This window comes from Antechinus flavipes, chromosome 2 (genome assembly GCF_016432865.1).
Source record: "Antechinus flavipes isolate AdamAnt ecotype Samford, QLD, Australia chromosome 2, AdamAnt_v2, whole genome shotgun sequence".
NCBI classification, from domain to species: domain Eukaryota; kingdom Metazoa; phylum Chordata; class Mammalia; order Dasyuromorphia; family Dasyuridae; genus Antechinus; species Antechinus flavipes.
This window is the reverse complement of record NC_067399.1, coordinates 144,521,126-144,546,420: the sequence shown is the minus strand read 5'-3', so window position 1 is coordinate 144,546,420 and position 25,295 is coordinate 144,521,126. Positions and strand designations below refer to the sequence as shown.

Sequence of the window (25,295 nt, the reverse complement as noted above, 5' to 3'; positions counted from 1 at the left end):
TTCTTTTGTATTTTCTTTCTGAATTTCATTTGTCCTTATCACATATTACTTTGTGTCATATTTGCTTATCTAGAGGGCAGATTTTTTCTCCCACTTTTGTTTCCTTTACTTAACACAGTTACTTAATTGAATTGTTGCAAAAGTGCTATCACAGGTTGAAATCAATGTTACTATATTATTATTTTGTGTTGCACCAGAAGTTTATGTTACTACATTATTTAATATCACTCTCCCCATGATTCATTGAGAACCAAGAGAACCTCAAAGAACCAGTTAGACAAAACCAACAAATTCATTGTTAGACTGATAGTCCTTTTAAGAAGTAATCAGTGGATTCTTTCAATTTTTATTTTGTCTTTTTGTTCTAATAATTTTTGGTGATTTTTTTGATTTTCTGAAATATTTAATCCAAAATTTTTGTTTGCTCGTGGTTTCCAGTAAGTCTGATTATTCTTAAATAGTCTTAATATTTTTTCTAGCCTAGTTTACAATAGTAAAATACCTTACGTTTTCTTCTCTTTTTTCAATCTTTTGATTTAATTCAGTAATATTTCTTCTTTCTTCACGAGGTCCTTGAATTTGGTTTACTTCATTCTAATATTTAGGTATCCACTAAAATAAGGTTTTTAACTTTCTCTTCTCAGCTATTTAGTTTCTTTCCAATTTTTTCTTCTGGAGATATTATTTGACTTATAAAATATTTTCCTCCTGTTTTATTTTTTCCAGCCATCCTAAGGATCTTGAGCCCAGCTAATTTTTTTAATGAGATGTTTCTTGTACTTAATATGTACTTAATAAGAGACTCTTGTCTCTTGACCACAAAGTATTTCTTTGCTTTGTTTGGAATTACTTCTATTTATACATGTCTCTAGTCTTCAGTTTTTTTTCTTGATATACATCATGAAGTAAATATGGCATTAGATACATTCTCTCCAAGAATCAATCAATAGACATTTATTAAACACTTTCTATGGCACTGTGCTATGTGCTGAAGATAAAAAGAGGCAAAAGACCATTCCAGACCTCAAGAAGCTTTAAAATCTAATAGCAATGCAAACAAATTATACAAAGTGAGCCATATACAAGATAAGTAAAAGATAATAGATGTCAGAAGCTAAAGTTAAGATTGGTTGGGAAGAGCTTCTTGTAAAAGATGATGTTTTGGTTGAAACTGAAAGAAAGCTTAGCTGATTTAAGGAGGAAGAGCATTCAAAGCATAGGGAATAGCCAGAGAAGATGGTCCAAAGCTGAGAGAGCATTTTATTCACGAAACATCTAGGAGACCATTATTGCTAGATTGAAGAGTACATGTTAGGGAGTAAAATGTAAGAAGACTGGAAATGGTAGAAAAGTTATGAAAGTTTGAAGGTTATGAAGGACTTTGACTGCTGGATAGAGCATTTTTGTATGCACTTTTAGAGGCAATAGGAAGCCATGAGCAGGGAATTTGCGTGAATGACATGATCAGGTACTCATTTTAGGAAAATCACTTTAGTGGCTAAATACAGTATGGACTGGAATGAGGGGAGACTTCAGGCAAATATACTGACCAGTAGGCTATTGTATTGTATTGTATTGTAGTCATATTATATTAACATGAGGTATATTAACACTATATTAACATAAGGGCCTGTAACAGAGTGATGGTGTCAGGCAAGAGCAAGAGAAAAATTCCCGATATGTTACAAAGGTGAAAGCAGTCTATTTCCTTGGTAACCAAATAGACATTGGAGGTGAGATATAGTAGGGAATTAAGGATGACTCTCTCTTTAAATCTGTAAGTACTTAAATTACTAGTTGTTTGACCCTAGGCAAGTCACTTACTCTCAATTTGCCTTAGTTTTTTCTTCTATAAGTTTTTTCTTCTGTAAAATGGAGATAACAATACCTCCAAGAGTTGTAGAGAGGATCAAATGAGACATTAATTATAAAATGCTTAGCACAGTGCCTATCACATAGTAAGCATTTAAATTCATCCTTGGTCTTTTAAACAAAAAGTCATGGTATCCCCAACATTTACTCAGGACTCTTCACAGTGCTTTCAGTGCTATAGTATCACTTTGTCCCTTATTTCCATTCCATATCTTGATCTTGACTTGAGGCTGTTCTAAATTATCACTGTAAAACTACAGTAACAATTTTCAGATAAACCTTAGTTCCTCAGTGTCATAATTTTTTAGAAAAGGAAGAATTTCCCCTTCTCCCCACATTATACCGCAAGCCACTGCTCCCACTTGCGTCCTAGATTATCTGGATAATTCAGGTTCCCAAGTCCTACATTTATTTCTATATCTGACATCACAACCAAAATAAAATCTTAAAATCTTGTTTCATTATCACATGAATAAGTAAAGATGCAGATGTGACTTTCCGGTATAGCAGTTGATACAAGGGCTAGCTTTTGGGAATGAATGGAACTAAAAATAGCACCTGCCTTTAAGGAACTTAGATTCTAGTGGGGTGGGGTGGGGGGGGGTTAAAAAATTAAATATATATGAAATAATTCAAAATGTGAAAGAGCATTGACTAATGGGTAGGATCAGGGAAAAATTCCCCCTAGGAGTTAGCACTTGAACTAAACCTTCACAGGAGACTGGCATAAGAACTAGACTTTTACTTCAGCACTACTTTTACTTGAAATTATTTCTTTAAGGAAAGTCCCAGAGGACACAAGTGATTTTAACAAAACTTTTATTATCAACAGTAACATTTTGTTTTAAAAAAGTGACATGAGGAAAAATATGAACTTAGCCTTGATGATATTGTTGTATATGAAAAAATCATTTAGATGAATTATTTTATCATTTTCATTTATATATGCAGAAATGACTGTTATTTTAGAATATTCATACATTAGATTATATTAACAGCCATACATCCAAATGGAATATAGTTATTAACAGGAATCTTCAAGGAGTTTAACCTCAAAACGCCAGTGTATTAAGGAAACATCATTAAAATGCCATTAGTATGCAGCAAGGTATTCCTCTTTCTGCTAAATCAGTTTGTAAAGTGGTCCTACAAATGCGCCCTTTCTTTGTTATGACAGCAAGTCTTTGTGCTTCTGGTGCAAGACTAATAAGACTTGAAAATAAGAGAGCTAAATTAGGTGGCCAGAAAGCTATGAGTGAGAGTGCCATGAAAGAAAGAGGAGGGACGAAAGAATGACCTGAGAGTATATGCAAAGAGAGAGTGTCTGTGCTTGGAAAAAATGAACTCCCTAAGGCTTAAGGAGAAAAGGACAGGACTCCAATGATGAAACAAATAGGAAGTAGTGTGTGTACAATACCAACACCAAGAAATGGGTTTATGAAGGAAAATAACAGCATTAAGTAATGAACCAAAAGAATACCATACAGACAGAAAGAAAGTCTAGTAGTCCTATAATGAGAAAGGAAATTAAGAAACAATAAAATATCAGGTTAGTCACACTCAGAAACCTTCATGCATTTTTATAAAACATTAGCATCCTTTAAAAAAATTTTTTTCTTGGGTACTCATTTGTAAGCCCTTTAAAAAATAAATAAAAATTACAGCCGCAAAATGAAATCCCATGCAAAGGTGCTTTGTAACAAAAGTGCCAGATTTTTGGCAGATTTTAGCAAGTCATAGATTGTTTTTATCTTATGGTTGTATGTGACTCGCGTTCTTGTTTTCCCATAAGTTCTTCATGGATGATCTAACTTATTCACTAGAAACCTTCCTCTTTTTTCTTCTAATATCTCAAAACTATCTGTTCTCTTTTGGTTTGTGTCAAATTCCTGATAGACTATAAGTTCCATGAGAGAAGCAGGGTTGAAGTCTAATTTAAGCTTTTTATTCTCCTTATCTTTTAGCACTTAAATGTGAGGTTGATTATTATCCTTAGTTCTCAAAGAGTACCAAAATGACTTCCCTATATACAAGCTGGGAAGGCGGTACTACAGAGTAGGTACAAATAGTCCGTGTTTACATTTGTAGTGCTATTCCTTTTAAATATATCATAAAGAATGTTAATAATAGTGAGAAAGCATTTATTTGACCAAACATTTATTTATTGACTACTATGTGCATAGCACTATATTAAGCGCTTATAAGGTTCAAAAGAAATAGGAGATGAGCAAATTTAAAAGGAATAACAAGTTGTACATAATAGATGTGCAGTTTCATGTACAATCATTTTTTTCCTATTGTATTATGTTATAGAAATGCTTGTTTTATTTCTTAAGTTTAGAATAAAGTTTTTAAAAAATCTCTAGGTTATGCTATATTACTTTGATTCCTAGAAGACCATTTTCTCAGAAAAATTATGCTTATAAATGTATTCTGTGTATATTATGGACAGGGAATACATCCTTTTTTTTTGTCTTTTATCTGTGGGTACATTGTACAATGTTTTGCCCATGGGAAGCTCTTAATTAGTTTTTGTTGAATTGAATTGCCAAAAAACTGTACAAAAGTCAATTGAAAGAATTGTTAGCATAGTGAAGCTGTAGATCACTGCCAAGGATAGCTTGCATGTAAAAGCAATAGGAATGATGTTGGAAATATGTATGACTGCAATAGAGAGGTAAGAGACTTAAGTAGAATTTTGTATCATATGTGTGTCTCAATAAATCACCAAAGTTGTACCTATTTTGTTTTTACTTTATGAATGTCTTAAACACAGATAACTGTAATATATGTATTATGCAATAATTGCATTAGAGAAAGAGAAAGGAAATACTTTGGACTGGGGTAGGAAAGAGAAGGTCATTGTCAACCAGAGGTGGTAATAATAATAATCCAGTTGACACCTGACATTTTCTAGCACAATAGCATCCTCTAACTGATGGCATGCCTAAGAGATTTTCCAACCTGTAAGAACTGTCTCTTTTATTCTTGGTAAATGAAGCAGTTTTGTTGCAGGCACAGAGGAAAATTGAACTATACATAGGAAAAATTAGAATTGTCTCCTTTTAGCACAGTATAGTTCCCTAATTTCATCTGCTCACTTGGCTACTGAACTGTAGAATGAACATAGATCATTCATTGATGGCCACAGAAAAGCACGTGAGCCTATTGGTCTGGCTAAAATGCTGTTATTATTGCCTTTTCCTGTGTGGTAAAGTCCTGCCTGATAATTTGCTGTGATTTCCTTGCTTCAGCAATTTTTCGGTCAAAAGGAAACTCTCCCTTTGAGCTAGAATGAAGATGCCACTACAAACAGAAAGAATTTAGTCTTTATACTGCCTATGTCCTTAGACCTCAAATTCAAATCCTCAGCCTTATCATCCTTTAAGCTAAAATGTAAAAGTTCAAATTTTAAAAGCCCATCTCCTATGCAGAGACACTGAGAAATATGTCAAAGAAAAGAGAGAAACGAGAAGTCACCTTCTGCCCTTCATCCTCCTGTCCTTATTCGGTGGTGTTATCACTAACCATCCCTGTGCTTAGCTTCCTCTTGGGGGAAGGGAATTTCCTGAAGAACAACAAACAATTAGCAGCAAACTTGGCCCTAGAATTCAGATTTCCTTGATTTCCTAGTCTAGGGCTCTTTCTTCTGTTTCACAATAAGTTCTCCTACCTTGATAATATTTTTTTTCTATTTTATAATTTCAAAGTATAAATGTATGATTCCAACAAATCAGGTTGTAATCATACTAGGTATTACTATTAAACACTCAAACCAACCATATCCCATTATGTTTTCAAAAGTAATTTGTTGTTGTTCAGTCTGTCAATTCTGTTCAACTCTTCATGAGCCGTGAACCATAGCACTCAGACCTATCCTACTCTCCACTATTTCCTAAAGTCTGTCCAAGTTATGTTCCTTGCTTCCATAGTACTATCTATCCATTTCATTTTCTGCCACCCCCTTTTCCTTTTACCTTCAATCTTTCCTTACATCAAGATCTTTTCCAATGTGATGATAGTCCCTATTTCTGACAATTTTCAGGATGTTCTGGCAAGATAATTCTGCCAAAGAATTCCAAGCTCTAATTAGGAATGCTATGTCTCTCTCCTTTTTCAGTAAGCTGAAGGTAGAACTAAAATTGGATATAATTAGTATACACATCAAATCCCACAATCCACACTGTATGTCATGTAAGCAGTGTTTTCAAGGTGGGGCAAACTTTATAATGAGTCAAAGATTGGCATTATTACAGTCATTAACCATGGCATGATTTAAGATGATTGGAAATTATTTCTAGCATGTGTTTTTCTCTTTAAAAAAAAGTTGATTCTATTTCCTTAGCACTTTTCATTTACAAACTCTGTATACAATTACCTTCCAATTATTTGATGCTGATTCTTCCATAAATCTCTGCAAGGGCCATCAATGTAACACATAGTATTTTTTGGCTTTATAGGAACCAATGCACCAATATATACATAAAACAAATTCATAAAGAATATGGATAATATCTGTGATTTACTATATGATCTTGGACAAGTCACCTTTTCTCATCTATAAAGAAAATGCATTTTAAAGCAAAACAAAAAAAAAATTCTTAACAAAATGCTAATCCATCAACAATGTCCATCTCTGATGAGTGTTCCTGTGACATCTCTAGAAATGTAGCAGTCTTTCAGTAAACACATTAGCTCAGAGATTCAAAAAAGTGTATATTTCCAGATTCCAGAATATCCTGCAAAATTCAATTCAACTCTGCACGTGCTTCTTTGTGGCAAGACAGTATTAAAGAAGGATCTTCTCAGAGAAATTCACTGTATCACACTAAGGACTAAGCAGGCAGCAAGCGTTACTGTGTCATATTACTACATATTACTATTTACATATTGTTTTCCACTAGGGAGAAACTGTGCACATCCTGGGGAGAAATAAATACAAAGTAAATACAAAACAATTTTAGGATTGAGGCAATTGGAAGCTGAAGGAATCAAAATGGACTGCCTGTAGGAGTTACCATTTAAGGTGACTTTTAAAGAAGCTAAAGATTTTGTTTCAAAGAAGCATGTGATAAGTACTATCATGAATTATTATACAAATTTAAAACCATATAGTCTCAGCTGAAAAGAAAAATAGATCCCACTAAATTCAACTCATCCCTGACCAAGAATCCTTTGTATGATGCCCCTAATATATGGTTATTTAGCTGCTTTTTGAAGGAAAGGGAAGAAGAACTTATATAATACCCACTATGTACCAGATTTCCAAGTTTTACCTCATTTGAACCTCATGATAACTCTGCAAAGTTATCTCCATTTTACACTTGATTTTTTGTGGTTGTTCAGTGATTTCAATCATGTCCTACTCTTCATGACCCCATTTGGGTTTTTCTTAGAAAAATAACTATAGTGCTGTGCCATTTCCTCCTCCAGTTCATTTTACAGATAAGGAAGCTGAGGCAAACAGGGTTAAGTGATTTGCCCAGGGTCACATAGCTAGAAAGTGTCTGAGGCCAGATTTGAATTCAGGGAGATGCATCTTCCTGACGTTGGGCACATCACTCTACTGTGTCACCTATCTGCCCGTTTACATTTGAGCAAACTGGGGCAAACAAAACTTAAGTAACTTGTCCAGTGCCATACAAATAGTAAAAGTTTGAAGTTAGATTTGAACTCAGGTTTTCTTAACTCCAGGCCTAGTACTCCTGTAGCTGCTTGAAGACTTGAAATGTGAGTGGGGAAAATCCTTTCCTCCCAAATTAGCCCATTCTATTTTTAGATAGCTGTAATTGTTGTTTTTCCTTATATAAAAACAAAATCTCCTCCATCTGAAATTTCCCTTCACAGTTCCTAGTTTTTCGTCTCTTGCCAAACAGTCTAAATGACATCCTCTGATAGGTGGCAATCCTTGGAGGCAGTTATTATAACTATTACTTTCCTTGGCTTGGATATCATACTTATCTTAATGGAGCCCAAGGTTGTGTTGGTTTTTATGACATATCCCTTTGGTGACTCATTTGAGTTTACCACTCTAATGAAACCGACAAATCTTCATATAAACTTGTTTGTTTAGCCATATTCCCCCTTTCTTGTACCTGTTAAGTTTTAATCCAATTGCATAATTGTACATTTATCCCTATTAAATTTCACTTTTTTGGACTTCACCCACTGTTTCAGGTTGTTGAAATATTTCTGTATCATAAATATTCCATTCCAAATTTAAACTTACTGCTGCAACTTTGAGTAGAAAGAAATTACCTCAGAAAGAAGTGGCATGCTTTCAAGGGAGGCTTCCTGGTGGAGGTAATACCTTGGGTCTTAAAAGATAGGTAGAATTTCAATAAATAGAAATCATCAGGTCATAGATTTAGAGCTAGAAGAGATCTTACAGTTCATTTAGTCCAAGCCCTTCTTTTTGCAGATGAGCCATTTGAGACTAAGGGGCTTGCCCAAGGTCATGTATATAGTAAGCAGAAGAGTCAGATCTTTTGACCCCCAAATCTTGATTCTTTCCATTACAACATGTAGCTTGCTGCGGGAAAAGAATATAGAGTGTGACCTATGTCATGAAACTATAAGTTCTTTGGAGCTAAAAACTAAATTTTTAGCCTCCACAATACCTGGCACAATATTCTATCTTAGGCTTTTTTTTTTTTTTGAAAGAGTGAATGAATGATGCAATTAGATTGAGCATGCAAATGGGACCACACATGTATTTACTATTCCATCAGGCTTTTAAATTATTTTATACTGTGTTTTGCTTAGGTAAAACCAGCAGATAGATGCTTAGAATCCATTTTAAAACTAGAGTATCATAGGAACATAAAATCATGTTAACAGGCATACAATTTAGTAATTTTCATTTTAATCTTGACTCAAAGCATGAAATCTCTTGGTAATGTTCAATAGAATTCATGGAATCTCCTAATCTCAGAAGAAATAAAATGTAAGATGACCCAAAGAGTAATGACGAGGAATATGATGGATGTTTATATAATTAGGTACAGCATATTTCCATCAATGATAAGCACAAGAGATGACATAAAAGACAGAGAATCATAGAAGCTTAGAGGTCCAGCTGGTATCTAAGCAAAACATTCTTTTTATCCTCCTCCCCCCCGCCTCTGACAAAGGGACATAAAACTTTATAAAAGATATGATGATTGGAAAAGAAGGTGGATTAGTCTTTCAGGAATAAAGAGAGACCATAGATAGAAGACTTGATTGTTATATTAGTATTCTTGAAATAGTAAAATAGCCTGAGACATGACTTCAGGACTTTATAGTAAATCCTTTATGGAAAGACATAAATAAGGAGGCATTACTATATTATGATATAATCTATATGAGGACTTCTTAAATTATTTCTTCTCATGAACCCTTTTTACCTGAGAATTTTTTATACAACCCCAGATATCTAAGTATATAAAATAGGTAAACAATCAAACATTTGCTGATAATAAATTATAATTTCATGACTCCTCACATTCAATTATGTGACCCCATATTGGGTCACAATTCACAGTTTAATAAGCTTTGATCTATACCAATGAAGTAGCACTCACAGATTGAGCCAATAATATGAGTTATCATCATTTAGTCCCTCATTTGTAGAATAAAGTAAGTTGTTTTTGTTTTTGTTTTCATATTTTGAAATCAGTGATAGCTTCTTTAGGCAACTTTCTGTTTCCCACTTTAAAATCAAAGACCACTAGGACCTGAATTTCATAAGTCAGAGGTAACACAAATAATTATTATTATTATAAGCATTTATATAATGCTTTCCTCTAGGGAATTTAACAAATTGACTTGAAAAGATTTTAAGACACTTTCTCACCAGTTAACTCTCCTCATCATCTACTTATATGGGAAATAGAGTTTTGGTGGCAGGATTTAGAGATGGTAAGTAACTTGGATATAAGAGGGAGAAAGAAAAAAACAGTAAGAGGTAATCAGCATAGTCATCAAATAGCCTTCGATTCATGATGGTTCAAAGGGGGAAAAAATCTCAATTCTACTTGAAAAGGTTTTTAAATCTAATGATTTAAAAAAATTAGATACATTTATTTTAGATCATGCATTTTTGTGATGTGATAGAAAAACATTTGGGGAATGCTAGCATTACAAAGTTTTCTAGCCCCCCCAATTGCAATTAATATACAATGTGCCTACTGAATCCACTCAAACAGTACATTTATTATAATTAGCCAATATATAATTATATATGATGATGGTGGATACCAATAATTATATATACCATTGAATGTCTTTATATGTTGGCTTTTAAAAAGTCAAGATAGTATTTTATAGCATCAGCATCTATGCTGTCAGCATATTTGCTTGCCTTTGTTACCATGATTACTGATGCATGAAGCATTTTAAAGTGAGTTTAAGAATACTGACATATTTTACCTAAAGTTAACTGGTTTTAAGAAAATGCAACTTTTGATGAAATAACATTAAAGGAGGCAGTCAGGTTCTTAGGAATACAGCAGAAGAGAATAAAACTGGACTTGCTCTGACAGAGAACAGGAAATAAGTAGGAATAGCTTGAGCTTTTTGGAAAGGGAGTCTATGTTGTTAATGGCATGTATGTGGCAAAATATGTATATATATAAAATATATAATTATCTTTCTACATAGAATCACAGAATTTGAGAATTCAAAGGAAACTCAGTGTTCATCCAGTATAACCCCTCTACAAAAAGAATTATAACATACCAAATAAATGGTCATCTCATTTCTTGGTGAACATAGAGGAACCCTCTTTCTTTCAAGGCAGACTATTCCAATTTTGGATAGCTCTAATTTTTAGAAAGTTTTTCTTAACCTTAAGCCTGCATTTTCTCCTTGGCAACTTCAAACCATTGCTTCTACTTCTGTCTTCTGGAACCAAACAAAACAAATTGAATTCTTTCTCTGTCTCAACTTTCAAATACTTGAAATTAGCTATCATGTTGCTCTTGAGTGTACCTTTCTCCATATTGAATATCCTCCCACTTTTTTTCAATTGATTGACTCAAGACCCTCCACCATTATCGCCAGTTGAATGACCAACCATCCTGATTAACTCCATCTAGATATATTCCAGTTTATCAGCATCCTTCTTAAACAATGTTACCCTAATAAACTGGGAAAACATTTTTACAATCAAAGGTTCTGATAAAAGCCTCATTTCTAAAATATATAGAGAATTGACTCTAATCTATAAGAAATCAAACCATTCTCCAATTGATAAATGGTCAAAGGATATGAACAGACAATTCTCAGACGAAGAAATTGAAACTATTTCTAGACATATGAAAATATGCTCCAAATCATTATTAATCAGAGAAATGCAAATTAAGACAACTCTGAGATACTACTACACACCTGTCAGATTGTCTAGAGTGACAGGGAAAGATAATGTGGAATGTTGGAGGGGATGTGGGAAAACAGGGACACTGACACATTGTTGGTGGAATTGTGAACACATCCGGCCATTCTGGAGAGCAATTTGGAACTATGCTCAAAAAGTTATCAAACTGTGCATACCCTTTGATCCAGCAGTGTTTCTACTGGGCTTATACCTCAAAGAGATACTAAAGAAGGGAAAGGGACCTGTATGTGCCAAAATGTTTGTGGCAGCCCTGTTTGTAGTGGCTAGAAGCTGGAAAATGAAAGGATGTCCATCAGTTGGAGAATGGTTGAGTAAATTGTGGTATATGAATGTTATGGAATATTATTGTTCTGTAAGGAATGACCAGCAGGATGAATACAGAGAAGACTGGCGAGACTTACATGAACTGATGCTGAGTGAAATGAGCAGAACCAGGAGATCATTATATACCTCAACAACGATACTGTTTGAGGGTGTATTCTGATGGAAGTGGATCTCTTCGATAAAGAGAGCCTTAATTGATCAAAGATGGACAGAAGCAGCTACACCCAGAGAAAGAAAACTGGGAAATGAATATAAACTGCTTGCATTTTTGTTTTTCTTCCCGGGTTATTTATACCTTCTGAATTCAATTCTCTCTATGCAACAAGAAAACTGTTCAGTTCTGCACACATATATTGTATCTAGGATATACTGCAACCCATTCAACATGTAAAGGACTGCTTGCCATCTGGGGGAAGGGGTGGAGGGAGGAAGGGGAAAAATTGGAACAGAAATGAATGCAAGGGATAATGCTGTAAAAAATTATCCTGGCATGTGTTCTATCAATAAAAAGTTATTTAAAAAAAAAAAAAAAAAAAACAATGTTACCCTAAACTGAACACAATACTACTGCAGATGAGGTATGACCAAAATATGGGAAGATAACTAGCACTCTATTTCTGGAAGCTGTGACTCTCTTAATGCAACCCCAAGTTACATTACCTGAAAAACTGGGAGTAGGAAATAGGAGAGGGCAGGGCAGCCAATTTTCATTCCTTTGCTGAATCTCTGAACTGTCTATACTTTAACATCATAACCTTCCCCCAACCCACATAAGTACTTGGTCCCCATCCCACCAATTTTTCAGTTCCCTTTTGTGGGATGTCTTTCCCCATTAAAATATAAGTTCCTTGAGGTCATTCTCTGTCTTTCTTTTAACTTACATTTTTATCTCCAATGCTTAGCACAGTGCCTAACATATAATGTTTGTTGCTTCTTGCCTCACATATAGTATGCTATGCCACAGAGTTGCTATTTTTCTGCTTATTTAGAGATATCCCCAAATTTTCTTCATATCAGATTAACTTCACTGAGTTTAATCCTTGAAGATTACCCAGGCATATTAGCTGCTATAAAATAAAGCAGCCTGATACTTTTTATAATCATTAGAGCAAAAAACCATTTCATTCTCTGTTTAGTTTCTAGTTTTCCTTCTATTTTAAGATTTTTCTGCTATTAAATAAAGCAAGACAACAAATCAAGACTACAAGTACACGGAACAATTGGGAATATTGCCTCTTTGGGGTCCAGACAGAAATATCCCTTCTCTCCAGTTATTTAAAAATGGCAAAGTGGATCTGCCACATGAGGATTTTTTCTTCTGTTAAGTGAGAGGGAATCAAAGAGATGATGTCTATATTTCTTCCCAGATATAATGTCTAGTACCATGCAGCCAGTTCCAAAGCTTCAGTGTACATATTGCTTATTGTGTCTTTGCTGGCTGAGACCTTTTAGGGAAAAATGAAGCAGTGGTGAGTAGGATGGGCAAGATTCAAACTGCATCTGACTAAGTTGCTAATCAGCATCAGCCAGCCACATTAGAACAAGCAATTAAAATGTGAAGCTATTTAAGTACTTGTTTGTGGTGTTTTGCTATATTTTTTCTGGCTTGCATATGTGACTGCCCTACTTTTAAGGAGAGGTAGCCGTGGGTAGAACAGTATGAATTCTGGATTGGAAACAATAGGACCTGTATTGGAGCCCCAGCTTTGATACTTACTGTGTGATCTTGGGTAGGTCTATTAATTCTCTCATCTTAGTTTTGTCATCTGGAAAACAGAGATAATATATACACTCTCTGTATCACACGGTTTTCATAAAGATCAAGTGTTATCTATTATTATAAACATCACTTCATTATGTGCTATTTATGCTGCAAAAAGGAAGAGCTGTGGCTGAGTCCTATCCAGTTATTTGGTGTCATCACTGAGTAGGAATTATTATTTAGCTCCCTTCTCTGTTCCAACCTTAGTCATTCTGATGGCATTAGCAAGACCATCAAAACCTCTCCCTTCTTCCTCTTCCTCCAAACTTTCAAGATCAACATCACAAAAATAACCAGTAGCCTGAGGGGGGAAATGGGGGAAAGTTAGGTAAGGTGTACATGACACCTCCCTCTTTCTGCTGTACTGTACTGGATAATTTACTTCAGAGAAGTTGGTTGCCCATTTTGTTTTAATTGCTGGCATTGAAGAGTGAAGGTTCATTTACTTTGACAAAATGCCCTTTACCAAGAAACAAAAACAAAACAAAGCAAAAAAATGGTGAGCTTCTCTGAGTTCATTATGATGGATTTACCTGGATGTATTCTAAAATGTATCCAACACACCTGAGACTCACAAAAATTGCCTTTGTTAAGTTGGAATCTGAACAGTCATAGAATTGGAGCTGGCAAAGGACCACAGAGATCATTTAGCTCTATCCCTTTATTTTGTGTGAAATAGAGACCCTCTGGTCCAAAGAGCCTAAGTTTCCAGAGCCAGCTCATAGCCGAGCAAAACTAAAACCAGGTCTCCTTATTCTCAAGCTCTTCTCCCCCACCCCACTGTGCTGTAGTACCTCCTATAAATGTCACAATTCAGTATTTGTAAAGCTATGAGGCTAAGTACACAGCCTGTGTTGCCATTTCCTAATGAAGCTGGGACAATCCTCTAATGTATTAACTTTAACTTTGCAAAGAGTAAAGATGATATGGACTACTTTGCACTTTAGGGAAGAAAGGAATTTGCTATATAATCTTTGTTCTTGTAATGCTCTCCTAAAGTGCCACTTTGTAACAGTAAAATGCTCACTAAAAATACTAAAATATTTTTAGTGGGAGAGTACAAATCAGATGGAGCTGCACATTTCCCTGGTGAGCAAAAGTGATGAGTTTGTGTTCATTAACTCCAGGCCATCTGGTGCAGACATGCTGCAGTCTGTGAATCAAGCATGCACCAAACTCCAGGGATCAGAGTAAGTGCCAGATCCAGTGTTTTGGAGAGGCAACAACAGCAATGGGGTGGGAATGAGGTAGGGGGGAGGGGGAGAATTTGACTATCTTTTCCTCTTCTTTAAAAAAAAAAAAAAAAGAAATCCATTCTGCTATGCTGTATATGAGGACATTCCAGGCTGCTCAGCTGGGAGACCACATTACAATCTCCTCATTGACCATCTGAGCAGTCTTTAGGGTGTACTTCCGCAATTAGAGTCATTTTGCCAGGCTTCCTCTCCATTTGGGGGCAGAGGGATGCATACATTATATTGTGCTTCTCAGAATTTTCACAGAACTGCAGGCCAGAGTGAGGGATCCTCACATGCACTCTCACATATGCTCACGTGGTTGACAGAAAATCTGGAAGCAAAGTCAAGGCTTTGAAAGCTCACTGATGCTTCACAGAAGGCTGAAAAACATTCTTGGGAGAGGGCGTTTCAGGAAAACAGCCATTTTCTTGTGAAAAGTTCTCTTTCTGGAGCTCTGTTCATTTTTAAAAAATGGAGTTCCTTGGCAACAAGATTTTACTTCCCACAGATTTGCTGCATTGTAGTGTTATAGGCAAGGACATTAAAAAGGATTCATGTTCCTGCCATCTCAGCCTAAAGTTCTATTTGAACACACACACACACACACACACACACACACACACACACACCACACACATACATACACACTTTTACTGTACTTGAAATCACAAATCACAAATATGAGTTCAAGTCCCACCAGTTATTTATTCAGGTAAATCTCTTCAGCTTTATTTTTCTCATTTGTAAAATGGGGATAATAATACTTTTTCTTGCCTACTTCATACAGTTATTATAGGATTGAGATTTGGAAGTATACCATCATTTTACAGACACTAAGTGATTTGCCCAAGTTCACACAACAAGTGATAGTTTATAACTAATGAATTCAAATTTGAATTCTGAATTCAAAATCGGTATTCTCTCTTCAAAACAATTTCTGTGAAAAGTGCTTTGTAACTGTAAATTTCCATATATACGTAAGCTACTACTACTACTACTACTACTACTAATTATTAGTATTATTTCTACATAGATAGAATTATTGTTGCTACTCAATGCCAACATGAACACAAACTACCTTTTTTTTTTATTTAGTCTGAGACAAAAAGGGGAATCTTCAGTTTACGTGTATTTGGGGAAGTGTTGTTTCTTATCACTAGATTAGTTCTCATTTAGACAAGAACATATCAGACCTTCATATCATATCAGACCTTCATCTTGAATGAACTAGGAAGAATCCATTCAAACATATCTGATCATATGATCTACTCACAGAATCAGTCAGAGAGTCAGAGATTGGGAAGGGACCTTAGATGTGTGCATTTCAAACTCACTTTAAAATGAGGAAACTGAAACTTAAAGAAGATGATTGACTTTCCCCATGCCATGCAGTAGTAAAACCAGAATTTGGATGCCCACCAGGATTCTGGATTCAAGGCTCTTTTGCCACCATTTATTTTCAAATCAGTCATGAAGACAACATACATTTTCAATGTATCCATGGTCTTATTATGGACCATGGATAATTGTAGAAGCTGGGTCTACAAAGAAAGGCAAAAACAGTCCCATCCCTCAAGCAACTTGCATTCTAAAGATTGAGAAATCATGTAAATAATTAAATATAATTATATTTATGCACATATATAAACAAATGTACACACATATATTAATACTTAGAGTTTGCATGATTTTACGTATATGTGTATATGTATGTCTATATATACATATATAAGTGTGCAGTACTAGATACATATAATATTACATACTTTTATGTAAATTTGCAATACTATAATTAAGGAATATACAGAATTAGTTGTTTGTGCTCAGAAATGATATCACTGTATGAGGGTCAAGGTACAGTATGTCCAACTGTGGCTGATCAGATCAATACAAACTCAGAAGACTTTACCACAGGTCAGGCATAAATAATCCATGTGAATATTTAGAGTGGAGATGGCTCTAAATTTTCACATCTCACATTTTTTTGTGCTACTATACATAAGATATATATATATAAGAAACTGTACATAAGTTATATACACAGTAGAAAGAAGGCAATCTAAGAGGGAAAGACATTTGCAGCTAAGGAGACTTGAAAGACCTGCAACAGATTAGATTTGAATTAAATCTTGAAGTCAGAGGAACTAAGAAGTGGAGGTAAGGAGGTAAGGGGACATAGAAATAAGGGAAAGTTGGTTCAAATGAAGAAACAAAGAAAATAAAATGCTATATTTGAGACACTGCTAGGATAGATTATAGAATGAGTGGAAGGGAATAAAGGATAAGATTAAAAAGGAAAGAAAAAGATTGTCAAGAGCTTTAAATGTTAATCATCTTTATATTTGGTCCTGGGATAATAGGGAGGAACTAGATCTAGCTCATTGAGCAAGAGGTTGACTTGCTCAATGAAAAACTACTAAACAACAATAAACTTCTTCCTCAATAAGAGTTTGACATGGTCAGGCTTACCCTATAGGAAAATCACTGGCTGCTGAGCAAAAGTAACTTAAACTGGGAAGAGACTTAATCCAGGATGACTATTTAGGAGGCTTCTAATAATGGCCCAGGTGAGAAGTAATGAGGATCATTGTAGCTATATGAGTGCTGAGAAGAGAGCATGTAATTGCATCATACTGTATGTAAAAAGATAATTGACTTGGAAATAGATTTTAGATAGATAGATTTTATATTTATATATATATACACACATATATATAGATAGATAGATAGATTATATATATATCTATATATACATATAGATATATATATACACATAATATTAGTGAGAATAAGAGTTGAGGGTAACACTAAAGTTGTGAGCTTGTATGATTGGGGTGATTGGGAGGATGCTGGTATCCTCAATAGTAATAGGAACTTTTGAAAGAGATGAGGGTTTGATGGGGGTAATAAAGAGTTCTGTTTTGAACATATTGAGTTTGATGTGCCAAAAGGCTGTTTAAGTGATGCAATGGATAGAGTGATGGACCTGGAGTCAGGAAGATTCCTCTTCCTGGCTTCCTGAGTTCAAATCTGATCTCAGACATTTACTGGTTGTCTGACTCTGCGTAAGTCACTTGACCATGTTTTCCTCAATTTCTGTAAAATAAGCTAGCGAAGGAAATGGCAAACTACTCCAAGATCTTTTCCAAGAAAACTCCAAAGAGGTCACAAAGAATCAGGCATGACTGAAAAACTACTAAACAACAACAAGAAAAAGGAAGTTGGTAGTATAGTGTTAGAATTCAGTAGAGTGAATAGGGCTAAATATATAGATCTGTGAATCATCTGCATAGACATGATAAGTCAGTCTTTGAGAGCTGATGAGAATAGGACTAAAATGAATAGTCTGGTATAAGAAAAAACACTAATTATTGTGTTGCTAGATTTGGAGTCGAAAAGAATTGCATTGCCTCAGACACTTCTTTATCATAGGCTAGTTACTTTATCTCTTAGGGCATTAGTTTTCCTCTTCTATAAAAAGAGGAATAATAATTAGAATCACCTCAGGATTGTTGTATCAAATAACATAATTCATGTGAAACTCTTTCTAAGCTTATAAAGTTGTTGGGTATTTTTTGTGCTGTTTGCACTGGACGAGAGCTTTAATTGATGAAAAGAAGTATTATGATATTGGTATAGATGTGTCTGTATGTGTATATATACATGAAGTAGTCGTTTTCCAATTACATGGGTGATAGTTTTCAAAATTCATTTTTAAATAAAATTTTGAGTTCCAAATTTTTTCCCTTCCTCCTGTCCTATCTCCCCAAGACAACAAGCAATCGGTTATGATATAAGTAGATATGCAATCAAGTAAACACATTTCCACATTAGTCATGTTATGAAAGAAAAAACAGTCAAACAGGGGAAAAGCCATGAAAAAACAAAAAAAAATGAAAATAGTATACTTTGATCTACCTTCAAAACTCCATCAATTTTTTTCTCTGGATATGGATAGCATTTTCCATCATGAGTCTTTTGGAATTGTCTTGGATCTTTTGGATTGCTGAGAAGTCATATTTGGTCATCATACAATGTTTTGATACTGTGTACAATGTTCTGGTTCTGCTCACTTCACTCAGCATCAGTTCATGTAAGCCTTTCCAGATTTTTTTTGAAATCTGCCTATTAATCATTTCTTATAGCACAGTAGTATTCTTTTGCATTCATATATCACATATGAATGTTGTTCAGCCATTCCCTAATTGATGGGCATCCCCTCAATTTCCAATTTTTTTGTTACCGCTCAAAGAGCTTGTATAATATTTTTCCTACCTGTAGATCCTTTTCCCTTTTTTATGATAGCTTTGTGATGTAGACCTAATGCTGGTGTTCTTTGTAATGACAAAGAATTGGGAAATGAGTAAATGCCTATCAATTGAGAAATGGTTGAATAAGTCATGGTATATGAAAGTAACGGAAAATAATTGTTCTATAAAAAATGATGAACAAGCTGATTTTAGAAAAAGGCCAAGAAAGAGTTACACAAATTGATGCTGAGTAAAACAAGTAGAACTAGGAATAAATTGTGTACAGTAATAGGAAGATTGTGTGATGTTTCCAACTTTCTTCCTAATCTGGATTACATTGGTTTTGTTTCTGCAAAATCTAATTTAATGTAATAAAAATAATTCATTTTGTATTTCATAATGTTCTCTACCTCTGGTTTGGTATTAAGTTTTTCCCTTCTTCATAGGTATGATAGGCAAACTATTTCTAATTTGCTAATTTCTAATTTGCTAATAATATTACCCTTTTTGTCGAAATCATGTATCCATTTTGATTTTATCTTGGTCGTATATCTTGGTATATGTTGTGAGATGCTGGTTTCTGCCTAGTTTCTGCCATGCTCTTTTCCAGTTTTTTCTCTCTCTCTCTCTCTCTTTTTAATAACTTTTTATTGACAGAATCTATGCCAGGGTAATTTTTTACAGCATTATCCCTTGCATTCACTTCTGTTCCGATTTTTCCCCTCTCTCCCTCCACCCCCTCCCCAAGATGGCAAGCAGTCCTTTACATGTTAAATAGGTTACAGTATATCCTAGATACAATATATGTGTGCAGAACTGAACAGTTTTCTTGTTGTACAGGGAGAATTGGATTCAGAAGGTATAAATAACCCAGGAAGAAAAACAAAAATGCAAGCAGTTTATATTCATTTCCCAGTGTTCTTTCTCTGGGTGTAGCTACTTTTGTCCATCCTTGATCAATTGAAACTGAATTAGCTCTCTTTATTGAAGAGATCCACTTTTTCCAGTTTTCTCAGCACGCAATGTATTATTCAATATTTCATTTAAATTTTTCATATGAATCTTCATTAGGGAAATTGGTCTATAACTTCATTTCTCTGTTTTGGCTTTTCGTGATCAAGTATCAGCACCATATTTGTGTCATAAAAAGCATTTTGTAGAACTCCTTCACCTTTTTCCCCCAAATAGTTTATATAGTATTGGAATTATTCTTTAAATGTTTGGTAGAATTCACTTGTAAATCCATCTGGCCCTGGCAGCTTTTCTTAGGGAGTTCATTGATGAATTGTTCAGTTTCTTTCTTTCTTTCTTTCTTTCTTTCTTTCTTTCTTTCTTTCTTTCTTTCTTTCTTTCTTTCTTTCTTTCTTTCTTTCTTTCTTTCTTTCTTTCTTTTTAAATAGTGTTTTAAAAGTATTTTATTTCATTTCTTTTGTTATTCTGGGTAATTTATGTTTTTGTAAATATTCATCCATTTCCCTTAGATTGTCAGATTTATTGGCATAAGGTTGGGTAAAAAGGGTAAAAAGGTTATTGCTTTTTTTCCTCTTCATTGATAGTGAATTCACCCTTTTCATTTTTGATACTGGCAATTTGGCTTTCTTCTTTTTTGTTTTAATCAAATTAACCAAAGGTTTATCTATTTTATTGAGTTTTTTTGTCTTCATAAAACCAGTTCTTAGTTTAATTTAATAAGTTCAATAGTTTTCTTACTTTCAGTTTTATTAATTTCTGCTTTGATTTGCAGAATTTCTAATTTGGTATACAATTGGGGATTTTTAATTTGGTCTCTTTTTAGCTTTTTAAATTGCAGGCTCAATTCATTGATCTGCTTTTTCTCTGTTTTATCATGTAAGCATTTAGAGATATAAAATTTCACCAAGTACTGCTTTGACTAAATCCCATAAATTTTATTATGTTGTCTCATTAATGTCATTCTTTTTCAAGTGAAACTATTGGTGGTTTCTGTGATTTGTAGTTTGATCCCCTCATTCTTTAAGATTAGGTTATTTTATTGTAAAATATTTTTTGATCTATCCATAGTTCTTTATTGCATATAAAGCTTATTTGCATCATGATCTGAAAAGGAGGTTTTTAATATTTTTCCTTTCTACAAGTAAATGTAAGGTTTTTATGCCCTAATAGAGGGTCAGTTTTTGTGTAGGTGTCATGTCATATACTGAGAAAAAGGTATGTTCCTTTGATTCCCCTTTCAGTTTCTTCCATTCTACTATCATAATTAACTTTTCCAAAATTTTATTCACTTCTTTAACCTTCTTGCTTATTTTCTGGGTAGATTTATTTAGTTCTGAAAAGCAAAGGTTAAGGTCCCCCATTACTATAGTTTTGCACTCTGTTTATTCCTGTAATTCCCTTAACTTCTCCTTTAAGAATTTCAACACTGTACTACTTGGTGTATATATAGTTAGTGTTGATATTACTTTGGTTTATAAAGTAACAAGATGTAGTTTCCTTCCTTATCTGTTTTAATTAGATGTATTTTTGCTTTTGCTTTATCTGATATATCTTTATCTGATATATATCTTTATCAGGATTGCTACCCCTGTTTTGTTGTTGTTGTTGTTGTTTTGTTGTTGTTTTGTTTTGTTTTTTACTTCAGCTGAAGCATAAATAGATTCTGTTCCAGGCCCTTTTACTCTGTGTTTGTGTGCATATGTGTATGCTTCAAATATATTTCTTATAAACAACATATAGCAAGATTCTGTTTTTTAAAGCACTCTACTATTAGCTTCCATTTTATGGGGAGTTCGTTGCATTTATATTCACAATTATAATTACTAACTGTATTTTTCCCTCCATCCTTTTTCCCCTTGTTTATACATTTTGCTCTCTCCTTTTACCTTGTTCCTCCTTACCAGTGTCCCTTCTGATTACTGCCTCTCTCAAGCTGTCCTATCTTCTATCACCATCACCCTCTTTTTGTTTTCCCCTTCTCCTCTTACTCCCCTATAGGATAAGAAAGATTTCTTTACCCAACTGAGCATTTATGTTATTCTCTCTTTGAGCCAAATCTGATGACAGTAAGGTTCAAATAATGCTCACCTCCTCCTATTTTCTGTCTATAATAATAGGTCTTTCATGACTCTTCCTGTAATATAACTTACCCCATTCAGTTCCCCTTCCTTTGTTCTCTCAGAATAATACTTTTTCCACTTGTTAATAAAAATTTTCTTAATCATCACATCAAAGTCAATTTATACCCACATCTTAAGTATCCTCCTTCTAACTGCCTGACAAAAATAGTTCTCAAGAGTTGCAAGTATCATCTTTTCATATAGGGATGTCAACAACTTAACTGTATTGAAACTATATTCCCCCCTTTCTTGTTTATCTTTTTATAGCTCTCTTGAATCTTGTATTTGAAGATCAGATTTTCTGTTCAGCTCTGGTCTTGTCATCAGGAAAGTTTTAAGATCCCATATTTCATTGAATGTCCATCAATTTACTTGTGTAAAATTGTGTCCAGTTTTGCTGGATGGTTAATTCTTCGTTACAATCCAATTTCCTTTGCTTTCCAGAATATTCATATTTCATGTCCTCTGATCTTTTAATGTAGAAACTGTTAAGTTTTGTGTAATCCTGACTGTGACTCCTTGTTTTTGAAATGTTTCTTTCTGGTTGCTTGCAGAAATTTCTTCTTGACCTGATAGTTTTTGAATTTGGCTACAATATTCCTTGGAGTTTTCATTTGAGATCTTTTTTAAGAGGTGATCAGTGTACTCCTTTTTACCCTCTGGTCTATCTTATTGCTCTAGTTCTAGGCTATCAGAGCAGTTTTCCTTGAAAATTTATTGAAATATGCTGTCCAGGCTTTTTTTTTGATCATGGCTGTCAGGTAGTACAGCTTTAAATTATCTCTCCTGGGATTTATTTTCTAGGTCAGTTGTTTTTCCAATGAGATATTTTACATTTTCTTCTGTTTTTTCATTCTTTTGATTTTATTTAATTGATTCTTGATGTTTCATAGAGGCATTAGCTTCTATGTGCCGAATTCTAATTTTTAAGGAATTTTTTTTTCAATTAGCTTTTTTACCTCTTTTCCATTTGAACAATTCTACTTTTAGAGGAGTTGTTTCCTTCAGTGAATTCCCTCCCCCCCAAATTTAGTCAATTCTATTTTTTACGGAGTTGTTTTCTTCAGTCAGTTTTTGTGCTTATTTTTTCAAGCTGTTTTATGATTTTTTTTACAATTCTCTTGCATACTTCTCATTGCTTCCCCCAATTTTTCTTCTACATCTTTTACTTGATTTTTCAAATCTTTTTTGAGCTCTTCCAAGAAGACCTTTAGGCTTGAGACCAATTCATATTCCAATTTGAAGTTTCACATATAGATATTTTGATGCTGTTGTCCTTTCCTGAGTTTACATATTGACCTGCTCTGTTGACATAGTACCTTTCTATGGTCAAAGCTCTTTTTTTGTTTTTTGATCATTTTTAAAAGTTGAACTCTGCCCCTGGAGTTCATTGGCACTGTCCCAAAATTCTTGTACTGGGAAGCCAGGCGGGCTATATATCATTGGCTTTCTGCCTCAGAGTGTTTGAGGCTGGCAGCTTGCCCACTTCACTTGGGTGGCTTAGCCTAGCCATGCCTGTTGTGCCCTGGGTTTCTAGAGTTGCAAGTTTGCTGTGCTGGGGTTAGAGGCCTCACAGCTGGCCTAATGTTAAGCCAGGATTGTGGAGCCTCGAATGTTGATCTATGTTATATGGCAGAGCATCTCCTGTTGGTTTGTCAGGACACCACATGTGCTGGTCTCTGCTCCTCTTTAAACCTTTCTTGAAGTTCTTCTTAGATATCTTGGGCTATAAAATTGTTTTACTCTGTTTTTTTGTGAATTCAATCCCTCCAGAATTCTTTCAAAGTCTTGATTTAGCATTGTTTCTGAGGAAAATTGAGGTGAACTCAAGTTTCTTTTCACCATTTTGGTTCTTCCCTCAGTATTGTGATATTGGCCAGAATTTTAGTAACTATTAACTTCCTTGTCAAAAGTCAAGCCAGTAAAAATCATAGTAAACCAAGTATAAATCAATCTAAATTTTTCAGTAAACATCAACTTAAAAAAGACAAAGAGTTTAGGGTTAAAAGAGCCAAGGAAGATTGCTCCCATCCCACTGAAAGAAGGGGTGTACACAGGGCAATAGATGTACAATAACTCTTTTTTTTTTTTTTCTTTTTGCTGAGGCAATTGGGGTTAAGTAACTTGTCCAGGGTCACACAGCTAGGAAGTATTAAGTGTCTGAGGTCACATTTGAACTCAGATCCACCTGACTTCAGGGCTGGTGCTCTATTCACTGCACCACTTAGCTGTGTACATTAATTCTGATCCATATTAATAGAAGAATAAAACTCCATGAACTGTTAGTACTCAAGATAAGAAAGCTAACTGAGGCCCTTCTGAGAGAGACTCATCATAGATATAGTTTTGTTTGTTTGTTTGTTTTTGATTTGATTTGATAGTGATTGATGATGTTTGATGACTGGTGAGAGAGAAATCAGGAAAACTGGGTTTTCTTATTGGCTTAGGTATGCATTTGTTATATGATCATAGGCAAGCCACTTTCCTCCTTTAGCCCTCATTTAAAAAAATCTTTTAAATTAAGGAGTTGAACTAGATCTAAGGTACTTAACTATATTTATATGTCTGGTAAACCTATGGCCCTCTTCTTAGAGTAATGTTTTTATAAACATAAAATAGAATTACAAAAGAAATAAATTATGTTACAGTTATCAAACATTTAAAACAACAACAACCAAAAAAAATTTTCACTGACCCTAGATAAAGTACCCCTGAACTAGATGGTCTATATATATAGCATACCTATCAATTCTATAATTCCATGGAGTCTAGAAATAATTAGATATTCCAAATAATTTTAAGACTTTCTTCCTTTTTGTCAAAATGCACAGGAAAAAATTATGTAAGCTAAGGTGATTAACTCTTCTCTTCTGAAGCTCTTAATAAGACAGTATCTTTGCAAAATACAATATTTTCATATCATTAAGCTTTTCTTGAAATTAACCACTTGGGAACAACTTGTAGCCTTGAATATTGTCCATCTCCTTTAATACTGTGGAGAGAGGAGTATATTCAGTCAAGGTTGCAAGGATCTTGACAAAGGAAGAAGGCCTATTGGAGGACTTGTTTTCCTTGTTCCCAAGAGAGCCTTAAGCCATTATTGCTATTGAAGGCTTTCTGCATCTTTATATTTTTAGATCTTACATACTTGATACTCTTTCAAATGGATTTCTTCTGGCAGGGTGAGTAAAGAACTCAAATAACAAGTGGCATTTAAAAACTATAACTCATGTTAAATTATGCCCAATAGCCACAATCCTTTCTTACTGCTTTGGAAGTTTTAGTCCCTCACAATTTCAGCTACACATTGTAGTGTAGTCCAGTGGTCAGAACTCTACAATCAGGAGAGTAGGGTTCAAATTCTTGATCTCTCCATAG

The 25,295-nt window shown here is 34.3% G+C and overlaps 1 protein-coding gene across 2 annotated transcripts in view; it reads left to right on the top strand.

Annotated features, from left to right (window-relative positions):
* The window catches only part of MSRA (methionine sulfoxide reductase A), a 527,887-nt gene that overhangs the window by 392,958 nt on the left and 109,634 nt on the right, over nucleotides 1-25,295 (top strand). The gene's annotated exons all lie outside the window — the stretch shown is intronic.